The sequence below is a fragment of the Arachis duranensis genome, chromosome 1, assembly GCF_000817695.3.
Source record: "Arachis duranensis cultivar V14167 chromosome 1, aradu.V14167.gnm2.J7QH, whole genome shotgun sequence".
Classification (NCBI taxonomy): domain Eukaryota; kingdom Viridiplantae; phylum Streptophyta; class Magnoliopsida; order Fabales; family Fabaceae; genus Arachis; species Arachis duranensis.
In genome coordinates, this window is record NC_029772.3 from 46,571,310 (window position 1) to 46,577,309 (window position 6,000).

The window sequence follows — 6,000 nt, forward strand, 5'->3', positions numbered from 1 at the left end:
ATACTGCAATAAAGATTTTATAATTGTCTTCGTGTGAAAATATTTCTTTTTGACCCTTAAATGATAGATTGTATAGTTAGATTTTGATATTTATAAAAGTGTTGTCTTTGTTTAAAATGTAACTAAATAAATAAATCACATTTTTAAACAAAATATTTTCGTAAAAAAGTATTTTTACCAATTTTATTTGAGTAGTTATTTTTTTTATTTTATTTGCCTTCTATTTTGTTTCGTTATTAATGAACCTAATTAGTAAATTATTCCCCCCTCTCCTTTCCAGGGTGATTACTAAGAATTCATATATCCGATTGTCACTTATTTTGGGGATCGCGTTATTATTTCTAAATGATTTTTCCATTGCTTAATAGATGATTCATTGTCTCATGTTCGATCTTGTCTTTTCTAACTACGATGTTGATGATTATATAGTAACAAAAAAATATCATGTACACAAAAACAATTAGTCACGCTATATTTATGTATAAATATATTTGTTGTTAGATTAATTAATAATTTAGATTGGTCTAGTAATTAATTCACTAATCTCCTTAAGTAAATGTCAAGAAATAAAATTTAGATTCACGATAAAATAGTCCTTAACTTATGAAATTAAAAACTAACATAAAAAACCAAAAAATTATTTATTATTAATTTATTTTTAATATATATTTTATACTCTAATATATAGTCTATACAGGTAACTAATTTTTTAATACGCTTAATGTAGCCTCATAGTAGTAATTTAGCTTGTTCCATATAGGACCTGTTCTGAAGGTTACCTGAAACTCGGTTACTTTAGGTTTGAACGTGAGGTCTAAACGCCTTTGGGTGGTTTGTCCGACACTTTCTGCTGCTATGGTGTCACCGTCCGACGTCTTGATGAAGGGGGTGGTACCTGCAAGAGACTCTAATACTTAAGTTGGCAAGAGTTTAAGCAAGTTTTTAGTAGATTGAGTTCGAAGAAAACCTGAGAGGGTTAGGTTATTTATAAGTATAGATGTAGAGTCAATAACCACCTTTTAGAATAGTTTCACCTTTGATAGTGGATAACCGCTCCTTTTTAATAGGGAGGTTGTTGAGATCTCTTTTTTAGATTATTAGGAGATATCTTAAGAGTTAGTCACATATTTAGATAAGTATAGGGTTAGGATAACGTCATCGCATCTGACCTCTATGAGGTCAAATAGGTATCAATCTAACCAATATCTGTTGATTAGGCTATACTTATTTTGGGTCTAATTAAGTATTTTTGTAATATCCAGAACTTTTGAAAAATCTTATTATGAGCTGATTTTAAATTTATTGATTTATTAGAGATTTTATTTTCAAAAATTATTTCATTAAGAATAATTAAATCAAGTTTTGATAGATAAAATGAAAATTTTACTTAATTTCATAATTACTGAATAATTTTATATATTTGAAGTATAAGGCTTAATAGTTACAAAAGAAAGAATTTTTTTATTATTTAGTTTAAATAATTGAGATTTTAAAATTCAATACTTTAATTTTTATAAATAGAGAAAATTAATTATATTATCTTATATTTTAAATTAGAATACTTGATTGAGAGTTAAATAGCAAATTGATAATTAAATAATATTTTTAAATTAATTTTGAGGGATTAAATTAGATTTCAAAATAAATACAATATAACATAAATTGATTTAGAAATTACCAAATCCTAGTTAACCCAAAATTCCCAATTACATACAAAAATCCTAATACTAACTTTAACCAAATTGAACCTTAACCCCCCTAACACAAACTGCAGCGGCAGCCCCCAGACCCCTTTTCTTAACAAAACACTCACACATAGCAAGAAAGGAAGAAGGAGAGAACGGGAGAAGAGAAGAGAAGGGAGGAAGGGGATGCATCGGCGCTGGTGACCCTTGCCATCGCCGTTGCCATGCCCTGCCAATCGCCGTCGAGTCATTAAGAAGGAAGACAGAGTTCGAACAGAGGAGAAAAAGAAGGGAAGCCACCATTCTGCTGTCCGCGCAATCGCAGACGCTGCCGTTCTGTGGAGTCGTCATTCTTGTAACACCGTACCACACAGAGCTTTATGCTTAAGCCATAAAACAGAGGTGGTGTGGTATTACGACCTCTAAAATAAAATATATACATAATAATATTGAAAAGGATACATTATACGAGGAGCCTTGAAAAACGGATAAAGTAAAATCGCGAAATAAAAAGCACAACACTCAAGAAACAAGATTACTCGCGTGCGAAGAAAACTAAGGTTCATAAGCATAACTAAATAGAAAGAAGGAATAGAGGATCAAGAATACAAAGAACAAGCTCCTAACTCATCCTGTGAAGCTAAGGCTGGCCGGAGAAAATTTACATACCAAATATACAACCATTAGCCCAAAAAAACATGTTTAAAAGCCCCAATTCTCCACAAAACCTCTAAGAGGTACAAAAGCAAAGTATATATATACACATGAGGAAAGTCTATACATATATATAGTAAAATATCAAAAGTAGGGCCCCAAAATAATCTACTTCGCTGCGGACTCCAGACGCCTACCGAGGTGCCTCTCGACCTGCAACTGAAAAATAACAACATAGTATGGGATGAGAACTGAAGATTCTCAGCAGGGTAAAGGTGCCACGCACATAAGATATAAGGTTCTGGGAATGTTAGAGGCAAACCTAGAACGCCGACACTCAGATTATAAAGCTTAAAGTACTAAAACAGAAACCATAACTGGTGGTCTTCTAAGGATATATAAGCCTCACTTAAACTTAACTTGAACGCTAAGTCTTTCCACCTTTCCTCCGTACCTCAATCTCTGGTGAATTGCATAGACAGACAAGCAATCAAAGGCAAACACAGGTAGATACAAATAATACAGATAGCAAGTATAACAAATAGCATATTATGATCAATTAGGCATTCCAAATTAATGCACAACAAGTAAGCAAACAATATGCACATGATGTATGCCTGTCCTATGACTGATGAGGCTCATCTGTCAGTTATCAAGCCAACCTGACAAGCCTGGATACTAAACCCTAGACTGTCTCCCGTCGCGCATCCCCAAGAGTCTATGCATAGCGTTTTCACACACACACACACACACACACACACACACACACACACACATATCAAACCACTCAATGGGGGGTTGGTGCACGAAACTGTCTCTGCACGTTTCGTACAGATAGACCGACAAGTATACCGGGTCGTCCAAGTAATACCTCGGTTGAGTAAGGGTCGATCCCACGAGAATTGTTGGTTTGAACAAGTAATTGACACCTTGTAGATCTTAGTCAGATGGATAGGAAAGATGATTGTTGTTGTGAAAAACGCATAAAGCAAATAAATAAATAAAACGTTACTAGATAGGTGTGAAATCAATGGTAAGAGAATGGTTGAGGCTTCAGAGATGCTTCTTCCTTCTAGATCAACTTTTCTCACCATTTACTCTAACTTCTTATTGATTCTTTCTATGGTAGGCTGTACATGATTAACACCGGGTCAGCGGTTATTAATCTCCTCTACTTTAGGTCAAACACCGGGTCAGTGGTCATCTAATCTGAACGAGGGTAAAGCTCTAGTAGTCCATTCCTTTGGTGATCCTACTCAAAAATGCCACAGACAATGTCAGATCTTACGGATCAGAGAATGTTGCTTCTTTGGTTCTACCCCATGTGAATAGGGATGACGGTCAAGTTACACTCTCAATCCATTAGGATGAAGAACAAAGATACATCTTATAATAGAATTAAGCATAGACAGAAATAGAATAGTGATATTATTAATTTATAAGAATCAACAGAGCTCCTAACCTTAACCCTAGGAGGTTATTGACTCATACTGTACATGATGTTCGAAAATAAGATATGCTAGAGAGATCCTAAACATGGTTGATCTTCTCCTATATATACTAATCTGCTAACTAGAAATTACAGAAATAAGATAAACTAGTCTTGTAGTGTGAAAATCCACTTTATGGGCCCACTTGGTGAGTGTTTGGGCTGAGCTAAGGGTGTCTCCATGTGCTAGGACTCCCTTTTGGGCATTGGACACGAGCTGCTCCCCTGTGGGCGTTGGACGCCAGGATTGGAGATGGTGGCTGGCGTTGAATGCTAGTTTTGTGCCTTCATTTACAAAGCAAGGTATAAAATATTATATATTTCTGGAAAGTCCTGGATGTTAGCTTTCCATAGCTATTAAGAGCGAACCATTTGGATTTCTGTAACTCCAAAAATGCACCTTTGAGTGCACGGAGGTCAGATCCTGACAGCATCTACAGTGCTTTCTCTGTCTCTGAACCAGACTTTTGCTCAAACTCCTCAATTTCAGCTAAAAAATACCTGAAATCACCATAAAACGCAAAAAATCAAAGTAGAATCCAAAAATGTGAATTTAGCACTAAAAATTTTGAAAACATAATAAATCTTAAACAAAACATAATGAAAACTATATGAAAATGATGCCAAAAAGTGTATAAAATATCTGCTCATCAGAACACCAAACTTAAATTGTTGCTTGTCTCCAAGCAACAAAAAATAAAGTAGGATAAAAAGAAGAGAAGGATACAATAAGTCTCAAAGTTCTCGATGAAGCTCAGTTTCAATTAGATGACCGTGACTAGTATCTTTTTGCTTCTGAATAGTTTTGGCATCTCACTATCCATTGAAGTTCAAAATAATTTGGCATTTTTAGGAATTCAGAATCCAGATGACATTATTGACTCTTTGGTATGCGAAATTGTGATCAATACTTTTCACAAATCAAATAATCCCCGGTAATGAATCCAAAAACTTGGTGTTCAATACCATGGCATAAACTCGAAGTGGATTTTCTGGAGCTACAGAAGCCCAATTGGCGCGCTCTCAACGGCATTGGAAATTAGACATCCTGGGCTTTCCCGCAATGTATAATAGTCCATACTTTGCCCGAGATTTGATGGCCCAAACCGGCGTGGCAAATTAGCCTCAGAATTTCCAGCGTTTAACGCTGGAACTGGCATAAAACTTGGAGTTAAACGCCCAAACTGGCATAAAAGCTGACGTTTAACTCCAGAAAAGGTCTCTACACGAAAATGCTTCATTGCCCAGCCCAAGCACACACTAAGTGGACCCAGAAGTGGATTTTTACGTCATTTACTCATTTCTGTATACCTTAGGCTACTAGTTTACTATTAATAGGATCTTTTGACATTGTATCTGGACATCATGACACTTTACACGTTTCTCATTGTATCTTCTAAAGCATGAGTCTCTAATCCCCATGGTTGGGGCTGAGGAGCTCTGATGTGTCTTGATGGATTAATGCAATTACTACCGTTTTTCATTCAATCATGCTTGCTTCCATTCTAAGATAATACTTGTTCTTAACCCAGATGAATGTGATGATCCGTGACAATCATCATCATTCTCAACTATGAACGTGTGCCTGACAACCACCTCCGTTCTACCTTAGATTAAGTAGATATCTCTTGGATTCTTTAATCAGAATCTTCGTGGTATAAGCTAGAACTGATGGCGGCATTCAAGAGAATCCGGAAGGTCTAAACCTTGTCTGTGGTATTCTGAGTAGGATTCAATGATTGAATGAATGTGACGAGATTCAAACTCCTGAGGGCGGGGCGTTAGTGACAATTGTAATTTCACTCTTTTTCACAACTTCGCACAACTAACCAGCAAGAGCACTGGGTCGTCCAAGTAATAAACCTTACATGAGTAAGGGTCGATCCCACGGAGATTGATGGTATTGAAGCAAGCTATGGTCATCTTGTAAATCTTAGTCAGGCAAACTCAAATGGTTATGAATGATGAATAAAACATAAAGATAAAGATAGAGATACTTATGTAATTCACTGGTAGGAATTTCAGGTAAGCATATGAAGATGCCTTCCCTTCCGTCTCTCTCTGCTTTCCTACTGTCTTCATCCAATCCTTCCTACTCCTTTCCATGGCAAGCTTATGCAAGGGTTTCACCGTTGTCAGTGGCTACCTCCCATCCTCTCAGTGGAAATGTTC